The 17,108-nt window shown below is 44.6% G+C and overlaps 1 long non-coding RNA gene across 1 annotated transcript; it reads left to right on the plus strand.

Annotated features, from left to right (window-relative positions):
* Positions 1–9,869: 9,869 nt before the first annotated feature.
* Positions 9,870–15,001, plus strand: LOC139059604 (uncharacterized). Its single transcript, XR_011514233.1, has 3 exons — positions 9,870–10,331; positions 12,431–12,482; positions 14,691–15,001. It is a non-coding gene; the product is annotated as an uncharacterized lncRNA (long non-coding RNA).
* The last annotated feature ends 2,107 nt before the right edge of the window (positions 15,002–17,108 follow it).

Here is a 17,108-nt window from a genome sequence, read left to right on the forward strand (position 1 = left end):
ACGGATCGCCGATATTCTAACGGACATTAGGTGAAAAAAAAATGTAGCTGGGCAGGGAATGCAATGTGTAGTTTGGATGACCAGTTGACCATTAGCGTTACAGGATGGTAGCCAAGGAAAGGTATGTGCAGTCGAGGACAGCAGAAGACTGGAAGGCACGATGAAAGTAAGAAATTCGCAGGCGAAATTTAGAATCAATTGGTGCAGGATAGGTGCATTGGTGATCGCAGGGAGAGGCGTTCGTCGTGCAGTGGACAGAAAAATAGGCTGATTAATAATGGTAGTAGTAGTATTGTGCACAATACTGAGGTAATAGATATTAGCTTGTTGTTTAAAGGATCGTGAGTGTTGCCAGATTTGTGAATTCGAATAAGTTTTGATGTTAGCCATGACAGAAGCATGAAGACTCGTACGAGTCTGACGAAATCCTCTCTAAAATGATAGAGGAATACTCACTAGTATTTTGTTTACAAATTTATTCAGGGTTTCTATTCCGCAAGACGACAAAAGATTGAGGTTGTCTAATATTCTTTATATCAGGAGAGTTAAAGATTATGAGATTCATAAGTAAAATATTACTGCGGGATAGCCTCTGAAGTTCGCGAATATGCGTTGTATACGCGAAAGCTTTTTATGAGCGCATTACAAGGATCGCAGCGCAGTGCTGCCGGGGTTTTGCCGGCGGACGAGCTAAGTAATATAATTTTTTTATTCACAATGCCTCAGCGAAAAAGCAGAAGCTCCATTCATACGCTAGAGATGAAAAAAAAAGAAGTCACCTTCGCCTTTTAACAGGTTTCTTTCATATAACATTTACAAAAAATTCTCATGAGGTACAAAAAATGTTTCTATATTTTTCAATAACATATCGCTGTGTTCTTCAGGCTAGGTTGCAGTGACACTAGCCCAAATTCTGAACACTGTGAGGTTCCGGAATAACTTTTCCGTTTGTCCCACGCACTTGCAAGAGCGACAAAAGCTAGTCTAGGCTACCGCACACGTAGAGAAGAGGTCGTTAGTGAGACGAGTTTCTTTTGGGTACATTGCCTCAGGCAAACAGCGCTGCCTTGATTACATGTGCAGCTATTGCCTTTCTACAGGCCACTTCACTAGACACACGGCTTGAGAGCAGTTGGAGTTGTAACGTTGTGGACTTGTGTCACACCCTTCTCCTATCATCATCATTTCTGAGGCTTTTTCTCCGCGTCCCTTTTCCTCAGTGTACAACGTCAAGCTACAGCAAGTTCTAGCTCAGATCGACCACTCTGCATTTTTGTAAATAATTCTTTTCTCGCTACTGTTACCCAGACAATCTGGGCAAAAGAAGTGGCGCGTTGTTTTCATATATAGAAGTCGTGGTTTCTATTATAGAACTCCAGGATAGCAGGTAAAAGCTCAGTTCTGGGTTTTCTGTGTCTGTTCTGTATTCATGTTCTTACATTTACGCCGACGTGTCCGTAGTAGTCATTATCTAGGTTTTCTCATTATTGTGTCGTCCTTAGCAAACGTCCTTGTCTTAAACTTAGGTTTGAGAAAATAGTGTTTTGGATGCCACCTACACGTCATTGTTAGCCCCGCAGACACAAGAAGCTGCGTACATCAAACTGGCTTGAACGCACTCTGCAAAAAACAAAATGTTTCGAGTTCTAGTAATATGCTCATAGATTCAAATAGGGCAGAATAAAGCAGCAGCCACCATGCGAAACATTGTTTGAAATACAACTTGGAAGCGACACGAACAAATTGAGAAAGTATGTGTGTTTTAAACCAAAGATTACTGCTCTCCGGAAATGACGGCTGGCTCGCAACATTGAAAAACGGCGTGGATGTTCATCACGACATCTGGGATACAGTGGCATAGGCAGCGGCGCGCCACTGCTTGAAGCGAATGGAAGCGAGTGAAAATCTTATTGGCGGCCACGCAATGAGATTTACATCATGCACGACCCGACTCGCTAGTCATCTGCTTGGCTGCTATTTAGGCTGCTAATAAGAAAATTGGACGCTAGCCGTGTTGTCCTGCCACAATGCATAGTTGCCAACCTGCGCGATTTAACATTCACAAAGATTCTGCGAACGGGGGATGGGGTGAAGTGGCGCTATTATGGCACTGGTGCTTAAGAACGTAAATGCCCTGAATAGAAATGGAAATCATTTCCGACGCAACCCCCCCCCCCCTCCCCCTTCACTCGTATGTCTGCGCTTGATCATTCGCTCAAATTTAGATGCGGAAAACAACCAGCTCGACACTTGGAATAGCAGAGACGTACAAGCAACGGAATATCTCTAGATCGCGCTCTCTTTTTCAGCGACTTTGGTGTTGTCAATTTCGCGTGCTTCAGAAACTAGGTGGAACAAACTTATTGGATGCAAGTACCGCACTGTACTAGTATACGGTGCTTTGCACTCCCTTATGGAGGCTGCACAAGTACCAAAAATTCCTTCCTTGTATGCATATTTAAATATTTTGCATCGCCTTATCCATCAACACCTTTGAAAGCTCTTTTGCAATCAGAAGTTATTTTTTTTATAAAACATCACGTAACACTTGTAAATTCATAGGACGGACCCAAATTTGCAAATTTTACGAGAGATTCAGGGGAGTTCACAAGTATACATAGTGTCCATTTTAAACGAAACTCAGTGAAGCAAAATTTTAGTGTAGTTGCCTTTTAGGTAAACTATTTCTGCAGTTTGCTTTTAAATCATGCGGCGTTCTTGCTCATAAATTGGTAACAGCTAGCGCATCTTTGCACTGTGTAGTGTAATAGTAACTCACGTCATAATGCCCGTTTTTGTACAGTTGGCTTACATGTAATTCTAAAGCGCGCAGCCATGCTAATGGGAGAGCGCGTGATTAATAATAGTTTCGTAATTTACCTACGAGCATACAAATGAATATTGAGACGCCACACAGACAATAGGCAAATTAGTTCTTTCCCGCTTAAAGCAACGGTATGGCGAAAACCATAGCGGGGATTGGAACTTACGATCCTGCGGCAATGTCAACTTCGCAGAAAGACGGACTAAACACACCCTTATAGCGCAATAGCCTCGCTTGTTATTTTGTGGCATGTATTGTACCCAACGTGGTTAGAGTAGTGGCGTCAACGCAAATACGTAAGAGGCCGCAACACACGGTGCCATAGCACACCATGTCAACATTTGTACACTTCAAAGAAGTTTTTCAGAAGATTTCGGTATAGGTTGATAGATCCGTGGAATAGGGGGTCAGGGAGTTGCTCAAGATTAGTTTGTATTACTCGTAGTTTTTACTTCAACCGAAACCTAAGGAGATAAGCATTGCTGTATGCCATCACCATCGAAATGATGATACCAGAACAAATTGGACCTAAAGGTTGACGTGTGTGTCAACTGTGTCTTTTCGCGTAATGCCGTGTGTTATTGTGCATGCTTGCTGGCATACGCTGCTAGTAGCAGAACCCAGCAGCCACTGAGATATCTTGGTGAGCTTCAAGCTGCTAGTAATTTCACGAATAGGTTGATACTACAGAACAGGATACCACTGCGTGCAAGGGAACGTAGACTATCTTTCCAATCACCTCATGTTTTCGTCCCTGCACTTAGTCCTGACCGCCAATACTAGCCAGAAATGGTGGCTTGAGCTTTCATAGCGTTTGTTATCTGGCACGTGATGGTATTCGGAGCGATTCAGTCCTCTCCGCGCATCGTGCTCCTTTAGCAGTATATCGCGTAGTATATTTTTTTTATTCCTTAATGTGCTTCTCCGCCTCACCCTCCTCGATACTAACGGCATAAACCTCTATTTTAAAGCAGGCGGTTGGCTCATTATACGACTCTAATTCTTAATTTTTTGCTGCGATTTTGGCGGTATAAATTCTAGCACATAAACCGTAACCACAAAATATATACTGTATTTCGGCGTACACGAATTGCACACGAACGGTTTCCGTTTGCAAAAAGCATTTCTTAACGGTGCCTACGAGTCACCACCGCAACAGAACAAGTGGCGCTTACTGTGCTGTTGTTGAAGCTCAAGCCGCTAGGCAGTATAACCGCGATTCTAATTATCAGTTCGATACTGGGACATTCGCAAATATGCCGGAACCTAGTGGTTAGCATACAGCGAGTCTAACATGACGTAGAGTGCCCGCGGGTAGGTCAGAAAACAAACACCAGTGCTGCACAAGAGCCCGGCGGGCCATGCGCTTGCTGTGTGGGCGTTTGGTCACGTCGGCCGTGTGGTTCTGGCTACTACAGGATGCTGAACGCGCTATGAATATACACCAGCTATTTACCGCTAGCAGCGCACGTGACTAGGTTTGTACTTCGGTCAACACGTCTGGGTTTTTTTTTGCACTTTTAACTCGTGCTCTCATGATCGATGAGTATACTCTGCATTTTTTATGTTCATGATCTACCGCTGATAGGAATATTAGAATAGTGTGTGCTGAATATGTTATGAGCTTACTCTTCCTGTAGAGCGCAGGCAAAACGTGGCTTCTGAGAGATTGGTGCCATATGCAAGGTCCTGATGATAGTACCAAAGTATTACGTTTAAACGTCCCTGCATTAAACTTAGCAAACTTGCTGGCGAGCGTTAGGAAAAAACTCCATCTATCTGTCCTGCCACAGACGTAGTAAGCTTTTGCTTTTAGTATGCACAATGACAGCGCGGTTTTATGTACCACGCGTTACTCTTATTTGAAATAATTCGAACGCTATCAAATGACTTCAGAAAGTCTACAGTTTACTGCCATGGCCTACGCACAAACATCATGACAAAACAAATAAATATGGCTCTGGAAACCTATTTCGTGCTTTTTTGCGTATCGTATTATGCGTAAATTACACGCGACGAGGAAAGAAGTTTTTGCAGACACGGCTTATAAAAGCGATCCACGCAATAATAAGGGAAAATTAGTATGCGCCAGCATTTGGCGGAGCGGCAGTTTTAGTTTAGCGGTGCAAGCAGAAGGTACTGTTCTCTCGCTCGACGCTGTGAGTCCTCAGTTTATTTCCTCGCAAGAAATTTAGAAGCAATTGCAAGCAGCGCTTTTTCCAGCTTTAGAGCATTGGACCTCCGCACAGTGCCGCTTGCTTTCCGACACTGTGCAAACACATAAGTTCCACTAAAAGTCGTTTAATTAGATTCCAAGTGATGCATTTACATTAATACAAGTGATTTTCCTCACAAGGAAGCCCTCGCAAATTTGCGGAAGCCTGGTGAACGACGCTCAATTTGGTCCGATTGGTTGATATTCACTTCTCACCTTTCACCGAGGTTTGAGAATTGCTAAGGGTGGCAGCTGTCTGCTCTGTTCCCAAGCCATACATCGAACACTCCGTACTGCGAGAACGAGCAAGTGCCGGTGATCGTACGCAGACGATATTATGACACGTATCAGCTAACCATAACCAGAAAGGTGTGCCGCGACTCACGATCGGAAGCCTCAATTGTTTTTATCTAAGGACACACTAATCAGGTGACCTAAAAGCTTTTGGCCTTGTTCTTTCACTGCATAATATACGTATTTGCCTTTTGAAGGATGTTACTGCCTGTAGATTGTGAAATGCTACATGTGATGTGCCACCACATGAGTCGCAGTGCACAGTTGCAGATGGAAGTCGAAAACAGCCAAGCCGGATATTTGCCCGTATAGCGCAACTATTTCCGCGCTTATGTCGCTTAAATCCTTGAGACCAAATTAAGTAAGGCGATCAGCAGCAAGGACCCTTTTGACTTCGATGAAACACCTTGATTCAACGCAAAAAACGAGAAACATGAGCAGGCACCGAGTGAAAGAGCCACCGTGAACCTGGATGCCTAAGCCATCTTTGTTTATTTGGAGGGATTTGGCCCATGGTTGGACCAATTTGGACTACGTGGCAATCAAGTAAACGGTTCTTTCCGCATTTAGACCTCATCGAAATGCGGCCGTCGTGGCCGGGATTCGATCCCGTGACCTCATGCTCAGCAGCCCAACAGCATGTCCACTAAGCAGCCGCGGCAAGTCGGCAACCATCAACCATGAACTTTAAACACATAACGAAATCTAGGGCGCTATAACGTAAAACTATTCCAAACTTTTCTGTTCCGATTCTGCTATCAGCCCTCCACGATTGGAAAAAAAACTTTTTTCGACCACGCCCCTTTCACCTGTTTGTCGCGCGACATCACGAAAACTGTGATAGATCCCCATCTGATATGACGTGTACACACTGATTATGCATGATTTGACCGAACAAAACAAAAACAGTTATTTATGATTCGACCCCTTTTCGTCATTAGCCCTCGGCTATTGGTAAAAAGTTTACGGGCTGCACCCACTTCACCTGCCTGTCAGGCGACGTCACAAAACCGCACAAACTCACCGCGTCAAAGTGACATGTACGCGATAAAGATGCATTAATATGCCGAACAAAACTGAACTTTTTGCTGAATAGCGGCAGGCTGCCTCGTTCCGAAAGGAACAAAAGATGGCTGCCGCCGATCGCTCAGGCACCGGCTACTCGCGCCTGCCGTAGAGCGTGGGTTCATTTGGGTATAATAAAGCTGTTTGCGTGGCCGTGTAACGTTTTCGAGCCCTTTCGGCACGTTCACCACCTCATTCTGCCAACTCTTCTTTGCTGAGGGTCAGTTTTAGCGTGATTCTTAAGCTTCCGTTGCTTGCCGCCATGATTTTCGACCAGCCACCACAAGCTAAGTAAGGGAAAGCAGACCTATCGCAGAGGCCGGCACCACCTTGTTCATCCGGTTATCGATTTTCAGTGCACTGGCTCTGCCCTAGTTATTCTCTCTCCACTTGAGCGTTCTCCTCGCCTCTTGTCAGCCAATAAGATACGACAAGCCGCTCAGTGTAGGCAATGTTATTCGTTTTTCAAGCAAACAAAAGTGACCTCCTATGAACGAGGAGTACGTTTGATTGGTCTGTTCAGGCAACCCTGCAGGTGACTGCCCGGTGCTTGCGTCGGTGGTTACGCACATTTGACGTCAGGAGATTGGAATAGAAACATACTGGAATAGTTTTACGTTATAGGGCACCTACAGTCTCGCAAAAGTCCGCTAATGCAAAGAATGAACATATTGGATGATGATGAGGATTGTATTCACAACGGATTCATTTATGCTTCACACGTCTAGCTTCGAAAGTCAATGTGGATGAAACATTTCATCACAATTCATTAATGCATTCAGGGGTCCTATAACGTAGAACTATTCCAATGTGTTTTTATTCCAATCTCCTGACGTCAATATTAAGTAACCGCCGACGCAAGCATCGGGCCATCATCGGTCGGGTTCTCCGAACAGACCAATCAAACGCTCTCCTCGTTCATAGGAGGTCACTTTTGTTTGCTTGAAAAACGAATAACATTGCCTACACTTAGCGGCTTGTCTTATCTAATTGGCTCACAAGAGGCGAGGAGCACGCCCAAGTGGAGAAGGATTCGATGGGGCCGAGCCACTGCACTGAAAACCGATACTACCCGCCGTGGTTGCTCAGTGGCTATGGTGTTAGGCTGCTGAGCACGAGGTCGCGGGATCGAATCCCGGCCACGGCGGCCGCATTTCGATGGGGGCGAAATGCGAAAACACCCGTGTACTTAGATTTAGGTGCACGTTAAAGAACCCCAGGTGGTCAAAATTTCCGGAGACCCCCACTACGGCGTGCCTCATAATCAGAAAGTGGTTTTGGCACGTAAAACCCCATATATTATTATTAAAACCGATACCCGAGTGAAGAGGAAAGTGCCAGTGACTACGATTGGTCCGCTTTCTCTTACTTAGTTTGCGGTGGCTCATCGACAATCGCAGCGGCATGCAACGGAAGCTTAAGAATGACTCTAAAATAGACCCTCAGCAAAGGAGAGTTGGCAGAGCGAGGCCCTAAACGGGCCGAAAGTGCTCGAAAAAGTTACACGGCCACGTAGAATGTTTTATTACGCGCAAATAAACCCATGCTCTTCGACAGGTGCGAGTAGCCAGTGCCTGAGCGATCGGCAGCAGCCATCTTTTATTCCTTTCGGAACGGGGCAGCCTGCGGCTATTCAGCAGAAAATTCAGTTTTGTTCGGCATATTAATGCATCTTTATCGCGTACACGTCACTTTGACGTGGTGAATTTTTGCTGTTTTGTGACGTCGCGTGCGAGGCAGGTGAAGTGGGCGCAGACCGAAAACGTTTGACTAATCGCCGAGGGCTAATGGCGAAGAGCAGTCGAATCAAAAATAACTATTTTTCTTTCGCTCGGTCAAATCATGCATTATCCGTGTGTACACGTCATATCAGATGGGGAGCTATCGCGGTTTTTGTGACGTCGCGTGACAGACAGGTGAAAGGGGGGTGGTCCAAAAAGTTTTTGACCAATCGCGGAAGGCTGATTGCAAAATTGGAATAGAAAAGTTTGGAATAGTTTTACGTTATAGCGCCCCAGCACTCGTTACTTCCTTCAGAGGCTTTGAGCCTGCCTGCCTGCCTGCCTGCCTGCCTGCCTGCCTGCCTGCCTGCCTGCCTGTCTGTCTGTCTGCCTGCCTGTCTGTCTGTCTGTCTGTCTGTCTGTCTGTCTGTCTGTCTGTCTGTCTGTCTGTCTGTCTGTCTGTCTGTCTGTCTGTCTGTCTGTCTGTCTGTCTGTCTGTCTGTCCGTTCTCTTACTCAGACTGAGTGGCGCAAATTGTTTACTACCTTGGGCAACTAATTCGTCGTCATGCCGTCTTATTCGTTTTATCATCGTCATTCTAGTTTCGTAATCCGGCCCCCATAACGCCATCGTCGTAGCATCGTCATTATTTCAGAAACGTCATCGAAATGCCGTTGTGACTCCGCGATCAAGTGATCATCATCACACTGTCGTCGTACTGTCGTCATCGCTTTAGAAAAGTCATCCAATGGTTTTCATGCCATCGCAGCTATACAGATTTCATCTTTCCATTGACGTCATTCCTGCCTCTTTACTCCATCTTAATCGTACTCTCCTAATTCAAGCCTAATTATGCCGCCATTGTCACGTGAGTGTCATGAATGCGTCGTCGGCATACATCCGTTGTAATACTCTCATCGTGTGGCCGTCAATGTCATTCCATCGTCGCCATTCAAGCTTCGTCAATTGATCCTCGTCATGTTGTCGTCGCCACGCCTTCGTGTGCACGGCATCGTCTTCATACGCTCGTCGCATAGAGTTTTCTTCACGTCATCGTCGCTATCTCACTGTCATTATACCGTCTTCGTCACGATAGTGTCGTTATGCCATCGTCATCCTTTAACAGTCGTCATTCCAATGTTTTTATCGTTATTGCGCCTTCGTCCTTCGAATAACATCATTCCTTCTTCGTTGTTCTGTTGTCGCCCCACATTTGTCGTCATGCCGTCACAGTCATGGAAGACTCTAGCGAGCCACTGTCATAAAAATGTGAGCCGATCTTGGAGGCTATATTTCGCACTTAGGGAAACCAATGGAATTCTAAGAATTACCACTACAGATTAAAAATAAAGGTGTCTGTAATAATACGGTTTGTCGTAACGTAGCTTGAACGTTATTGGCATTAGTCGACACCAATCGTAAGGTGGGCTGTGCAGGTTTTTTTTTGCATTGCAACGATTAAGTTTTTGAAACACTGAATTCCACTTTCAGAGTATTTTCGGAGAAATATTAACAAAAGGTTGCTTACACTATCAAAATAAGTTACCCATGGTGGTGTACTTACTGCCACGATATAACCTCCATTTAGCAGGACACTTATTTGTAAATTGCGATACATGCATACCTGTCTTGAAAGTACCTCTTAATTTAAGTAATTAAAAAATCGAAGAGGTTCGAAGAGGAAGAAGAGTGCGTGGATTCGTCTTCTGCTGCTCACGACGACGAATCGACAAGCATAGCCGCTGACTTCGGCCGATGTACCGTGCTGATCAAGGAACACTGGTGCAGTGATCGCCTTATCGTCAGCCTACAAATACCGGGATCTGGCAGTAACCCAGAGGGGCGTGGAACCGGCATGGCAGAAGCGGTGCCACTCACGATTTTCTTGCTGCTTTTGCAGGCACATCGCATCTCAGCTTTGAAGCAGTATTTTGGCGACGCCGTTTCCTGTACGTCAACTACGAGTTCACCTTTTTGGTCTGGGATGTGCGTTGATGGATCAGCGAATGGAACTTCGTCTGTTGCTCAAGACGACGAATCGACCAGCATAGCCGCTGACTTAGGCCGATGTACCCTCCTGATCAAGGAACACTGGTGCAGTGATCGCCTTATCGTCAGCCTACAAATACGGGGATCTGGCAGTCACCCAGAGGGGCGTGGAACCGGAATGGCAGAAGCGGTGCCACTCACGTTTTTCTTGCTGCTTTTGCAGGTTTGTAATCCGAACTTGCATTGCTCTCGCACACATTTTGTTTTGCCGGTACCACCCCAAATGTTATTTGCTTGCCTGAAAACTCACTCGGAAGTGAAAGATTATTCGTGTCATCGCTTTCGATTATTGCGTCGTATTTCCTTTTATCTGTTGCTGCTACTTTTAAGTGGTGACGTTGAGCTTAACCCTGGCCCGACTTCTGCCGAAACTCTGCAGAGGCTCCTCGATGGTCAAGATAGCATTAAGGCCAAGTTAAATGCAATAGAACTAACCCAAGTTGAAAGTAAACGCGCTATGAATGATCTCAGCGCTCGTGTAGCGCCTATAGAATCTAAAATATCTAGTAATGACCAAATTACCTGCGCAGTTAAAGAATGTAAGAAACCATGTGAAGAACACCAGCGTATGCTGGGTTCAGTTAGAACCAGAGGAGGCGTTGTAATTTGGTTTTGCGAGTCAAGTGAGGACTCTGGAGTATGTGTAATTGATGTGTGCAAATCAAAATTGGGTATCCAATCAGTGAAAATGGCAAATGCTCACAGGCTAGGCAAATTCAAGACTGGTAGCAATCGTCCTTCAATAGCGACTTTCACTTCCTACGTTGAAAAACAGAATGTTTTAAAAAGTGACTATAAATTAAAAGGAAGCTATGTCAGTATTTTAGAGGACTTTTCTGAAGATGCACGTAGAAAGAGAAAGCATCTATGGCAGTTCGCGAAATCGCGACAACAAAGTGGCGACAAGATCAGTCTTAAGTAAGACACTCCTATTATAAATGGTCAGAAGTACTTGTTTGATGATAATACAAAGGAGGTGGTACCAGTATTAAAAGACAAAGCAGATGCTACAAAGGCAGTAGAACCGGTCGGATGACGGCGTCGGCATAATGCAACACATATTTCCTTTCTTGTAATTAACTGCCGAAGCATCAAGAACAAGGTTGATGACTTTGCATCTCTAGTTGACATGGTAAAGCCGTCTATTATTCTCGGTACTGAATCATGGTTAGCAAATGAAGTCGCTGATGGTGAAGTTGTGTCAGATCTATTTAAATGTTATAGAAAGGACAGAGACTTGCATGGTGGAGGTGTATTTATTCTTGTGGACTCTAAAATTTCTTCTTCTCAGATAAATGCTGGCACCGATGAATGTGAGGCTGTATGGTGCAGACTGACGCTTAATAATAGCAAAGTTTTAACTGTGTGTTCATTCTACCGCCCACCTGATTCATCCGTTGATGTGCTTAGGCAGCTGGCAGTGACAGTTGACGCAGTTCAAACACACTTCATGGTAGTTGGAGGCAATTTCAACCTGCCTAATATTGATTGGAGTCATCAACCTCACTTTCACTCTTTTTCGGGTCGGTCCAGTCAGGAACTGATTAACTTGGTTGAGTCTTTTGAGTTACGTCAAACTGTATTGGAACCGAGCCGTGGGAACTATATCTTAGATTTGTTATTCACAAATAAACCTGAATTCGTCCGGTCCACTTACGCGCTACCTGCAATAAGCGATCATAACGCTGTGCTTTGTGAAATGAATGTTGAACATTTAAGAAGCATTGGAACAGCAAACACACGGGTATATAACTACGAAAAAGCAAATGTATGCGAGATAAATAAAGCGTTGAATGAGTACCGGACGGTATTTGAAACATATGCCGACTACACTGGAGTAACTGAATTATGGCCTTTATTTAAGGAGAAGATGTTTGAGCTGAGGCAGCACTTTGTTCCGGCGTGGACATTAACGAAAAGAAGAAGTAAAAGTAAACCTTGGTTTACTCGGGAGTTACGCAGTCTAACACGCAAAAGGCAACTAGCTTACAGTAAATACAAAGGAAAGCCGACACGTGATCATTGGTTGAAGCTGCATGTAACTACCGAAAAAATGAAAGTTGCATTGGTAGCAGCAAAGCATTCATTCGGAATTTCAATGGAGTCGAAATTAAAGGATAATGCGAAGGAATTCTGGAAACATGCAAAGAGAAATGGAAAAGACAATGTGACTATACCACCGCTTGTGTCTGGTAACAGCTTTATTCATGACGACGTAGGAAAAGCTGAGTTCTTTGACACGTATTTTAACTCTGTTTTCAGCTGTGCATTGCAACAGAGACATGATATGAGTACCTTGAATTTCCAGCCGGTGGTGAGTGATATGGATGATTTTGTTATTAGCAATAATGGCATAGAGTCTCTGCTGCAGAATCTGAAGATTGGTAAGGCTGGGTGTCCTGATGACTTCCCAAACAGGTTTTATAAATTTTGTGCTCAGTCGGTTGCACCGTGCTTGAAGATTATTTTCGACAAATCGCTTGATGAATCCTGCCTTCCAGATGACTGGAAAATCGCAAGCGTAGTGCCAATTCACAAATCTGGTCCTCGTGACACCGTCTCAAATTATAGGCCAGTATCGCTAACTTCAGCTGCGTGCAGGACTCTTGAACATATTTTGTATGCTAGTATAGTAGCACATATGGACGCACATTCATTGTTTAATCCTCGGCAGCATGGTTTTCGAAGGGGCCTATCTTCTACTACGCAGTTGACTGAATTTGTGCGCGAGCTGGCAGAAGCACTGGACAGGCGTCTTAGCGTGGACTGTGTGTTCTTGGATTTCAAAAAGGCATTTGATACCGTGACGCACTGTTTACTAATAAAAAAATGGCCTTTTACAATATCAGTCCTCAAGTAATATCATGGGTAGAAGATTACCTACGCTTACGTCAGCAGTTTGTGGTGGTGAATGGTACTCAGTCACAGAAGGTGCAAGTTGTGTCCGGTGTTCCGCAAGGCTCCATGTTGGGGCCGCTATTGTTCTTGCTGTACGTGAACGACATTAGTGACGGAATAGTGTCTCAAATGCGGTTATTTGCGGATGACTGCGTTCTCTATAGAGTAGTCACTTGTGACCGTGATGCTGAGATTTTTCAGGAAGACTTGAACAGAATCTCAGAGTGGTGCGTCAAATGGAATACGAATTTGAATTTGTCTAAAATTGTTCATATGAAATTTACAAGAAAGAAAAAGCTTGATATGCAACCGTATGTGTTTAGGAATGTAATGTTGGAACAGGTATTCGAATTTAAATATTTAGGTGTTTATTTTACCCCCGCTTTGAATTGGCGCTGCCAAGTCGATTATGTCAATGCTAAAGCATGCAAAATCCTGGGATTTCTTCGCCGAAATGCAAACACTTTTCCACAGTCATGTCGGGACATCTTGTACAAGACTTATGTGAGGTCAATTATGGAATAGGCGTGTACGGTTTGGGACCCGCATACTCGTAGAGATAAAGATAAGCTAGAGCGGGTACGGAACATTGCCGCTCCTTTCGTATCTGGCATACGCGGAGCTCAATACAGTGCATCACGTACGAAGGAAGCACTCAACAGGTAATTACTAGACGTGCGCCGTAAGAAATGGAGGCTGAAGTTTTTCCATGCTATTTATTATTCAGCTGTTCGAGTTGATCACGAAATGTTTGTCCAAGAGCCTTTTTATAGATCCAATCGTGTTGACCATGATTTTAAGGCCCGTGAATTTGCGACAAAAACTGAATTGTTTAGAATGTCTTTGTTTCCTAAAACCATTCGGGAATGGAATAGACTGCCGAGTGATGTTGTGAGGATTGAATCATATGATGCTTTCTTTTTGATCTTGTAGACTGTAGATGTGCATTGCTAAGGGCCTTGCCTTTCTTCCCGTTTTTTTTTCGTTTTTCCTGTTTTGTTATCAGTTTTAACACCGTACAGGAGCAGAGGTGTCGTATGTATTTCGTCTTGTACCCCCCCCCCCCAATGTAATGCCTTGGCGCTGAGGGTTCCTTAATAAATAAATAAAATAAAGTAAAATCTATAAAAAAGCCAAAATGTTTCCTGAAACTTGAAATTTCAAGCCGTAGTACCAAAATACCTGTGTACTACGCATTGTGTTCATTGCGTTCAAGAATTACAACACGAAGAGCAGCGTTAGCGTTGGGTCTGTTCATGTACAGTTGGAAATCAGCAACAAATCGAGGAACGCCAAAATCCTTTACAAAACTCATTATGATGGCAACGCTTCTACTCACAGCAAGTAACATAGGCATACGAGGTGGATGCTCTCCCGCTAGGTACCCTGCTGCATATTTTATTAGTTCTTTTTCGTATAAGCTATCCGCGCTACTAGTTTATTGTGTTTCAACGCACTTAAGCCAAGAATATGGTATACCGATACGATGACACCACCACTTTTCAACTATTTTTTTGCGTTACTTGCTTAGAGTAATGAGATTCTTCACAGTCACGTCGTCTGCCTTTTGCTAGGTTGGTCTTCAAATAAAATCACTGCAACATTAACCTATTGTGCCTTTCAGCAACAAATCAACGATCACGCTTGCCCCATTGGCGCACCAGCAGACCAAGGCGGAATCGTCGCCTCACTGCACCGTTTGCGGCTTCTCGCACCGCTGGGCACCAGCGGCGCTTGAATCGACGCAGCAGTAGATCAGCATGCGCGTCACGTAAACGTTGGAGGCGCTCGGAGCATGGTGTTGAAGGAAAGGGAAAACTTTTGTTGCATTCGCAAATGTTTTCTTCGTAATACACATTTTATCGAAGAGAAAATGTTCCCATTTTTCTAGCTATGCCAATTCTTTGTTGAAACATTCGCGGGAAATAAATCGTATTTTCGCGCCACTCCACACATTTCTGAGTGCTCCGTTTATTCCTGTTGAACAAACATAGGTATCGTAAAAGAAAGGCAGTGTATCTGGCTTCGCTGCAATCGACGACCAAACGTGTAAGCGAGGTGTTGATACGCCGGTGCAGGGTACAAACGTAAGGGACGGTCACAGATTTTCCTGCAAAAATTAACACAGGGCACAATAGCAGTAGTGTCTAAGGCAGGTGCAAGCATGACGGTTCTGGCAGCGTCGGAATAACCGTTAGTACATGGATTTGCTTAAAATTTATCCTTCCACTTTCGTATGGCTTGGTTCTTTTGAAAACTGATCATTTGCAACAATCTATTCCGTTATGAATACGATACTCCACAGTAGTTATGCATGCGCAGGAAATCTGACTGCCTTCGGCGTTTGGAAAAACAGGACAGTTTTAAACTAAGGTCAAGAACGACGTACGAAGTGTTGTAAATAAAGCCGCAAGATCATTTGCAGCCACAGGCATGAATATCACACGAAGTAATGTAATAACCGTAATTCCCACGGTAACTGAAGAATAACGCCCGGCCACAGTTGTTTCTAGTAATTTGAGTAGGAAACTCCATGCTGTCGGCCCCGTAAAGCAGTGCCCGTAGTATGGCAGTCTGAAATGAGGCCATTAGGCGGTGTTGCGCTTGCAGGTAGGATTTAGTCCAAGTATCCTCCAGGCAAAGGGATGAGTATGTCCAGGAATAGGACCGAAAGAAAAGGTATATTTACATATTCAAACAAATAGTCAGATTCAAGTCAGGGATGTATCAGCCACGCATGAGAGGGCCTCTTTCAAAGGGACACTAATGGGAAACAGTGCGTCAAGGTGGAGAGTATAAATACCACTCCATAAACCGCACAGCGCTTGTTTCTGGCCATGAAAATGCTCAGTTTGCGAGAAAATTTCGTGTTAAACGTCCGAATACTTTTATTGCAATTCAAATCTCCGCCATCCAACCGGGGAGTGGTGATGTTGCATACGTCATCAGAACCCTGTAAAGCCGGCGCTGAGTCAAATGGCGGCCGACAGGGGGCGGTAATGCCTTCTTGTTTTTTTTTTTCTTGTGCAAAGCGCAAATTGCACAGCCATGGAGAAGCCGAGTCAAGACAGAGCGGTGGACTCGCCGCTGCAGCCAGGAGCGTCGACCGTTCGGGCATCCCGCGACATCACATGGAAGTGGAGTTCCCTGCCACTAGGAGTTTGTCCGAGTTTAGCGGCCAACAAAACCAGCAGAGCACTGCGACATAACAAATCTACTGAAGCGCGAAAGCGCGCGCGGTGCTGAATCGATCGAAAACGAAACCTTTGGACCACCCGTGTTGTTCTCAAAAACAATGTCAATGAGCTCTTTTTTCTAAAGGCATAATAGAAGTGGACATGTAGCAGTTTCTTTTATGCTATATTCCAATAAAATTGTGGTTTTTTATTAAGAATGGCTAAGTACTAGTGACAGAATTTAAATGATCCGTGCCTTGGTAGTCAACCAAGTACTTGAACGTCCCTGGGGAGCCTCTAATCGTGTTCTAGATTTACTTCAATTTCTTGACTTCTAATCTTCCATTCACGACAATACTTACGCCTTACTGATTCCTGAGCACTAATAAATCACTTCAGCTTGACGGAATCTTTGCTTTTAGTGTCCCTTAAAGGACTTGTGTTTCCCAAGTTTTCTACATAAGGGAATTCCATGGCCTTACTGTGGCTAATAAGAGGGGTCGTACTGTTCATAGGACTCCCCCCATGGTCACACCACCTCACTGGACTGCGCCTTTGATGTCCAACATTCGAACCTGCTTCCAAATCAATGATGAGGTAAAGCGGATACAGCGGTTCACACTCTTTCAACGCAAGTCGTCGACACTGGCTTCTTGCTCTCTGTGACGGTTAGTTTGTCAGGATCATGAGACAGGTCATGAAGTTCGCTATCGCTTCCAAGTAGTGCGGCGGTTGTTGTCGCCTCGAAGGGAAGTAATTTGTTTGCCCGTCACAGTCGGTGTCAGGCCCCGTCGCCGTCAAGGTGGGCGCTGATGAAGGGGCTGCCTATAGGGGAGCAGCCCAAGAATGCGCATTGTAGATTGTGG

The sequence above is a fragment of the Dermacentor albipictus genome, chromosome 4 (assembly GCF_038994185.2).
Source record: "Dermacentor albipictus isolate Rhodes 1998 colony chromosome 4, USDA_Dalb.pri_finalv2, whole genome shotgun sequence".
Lineage (NCBI taxonomy): Eukaryota > Metazoa > Arthropoda > Arachnida > Ixodida > Ixodidae > Dermacentor > Dermacentor albipictus.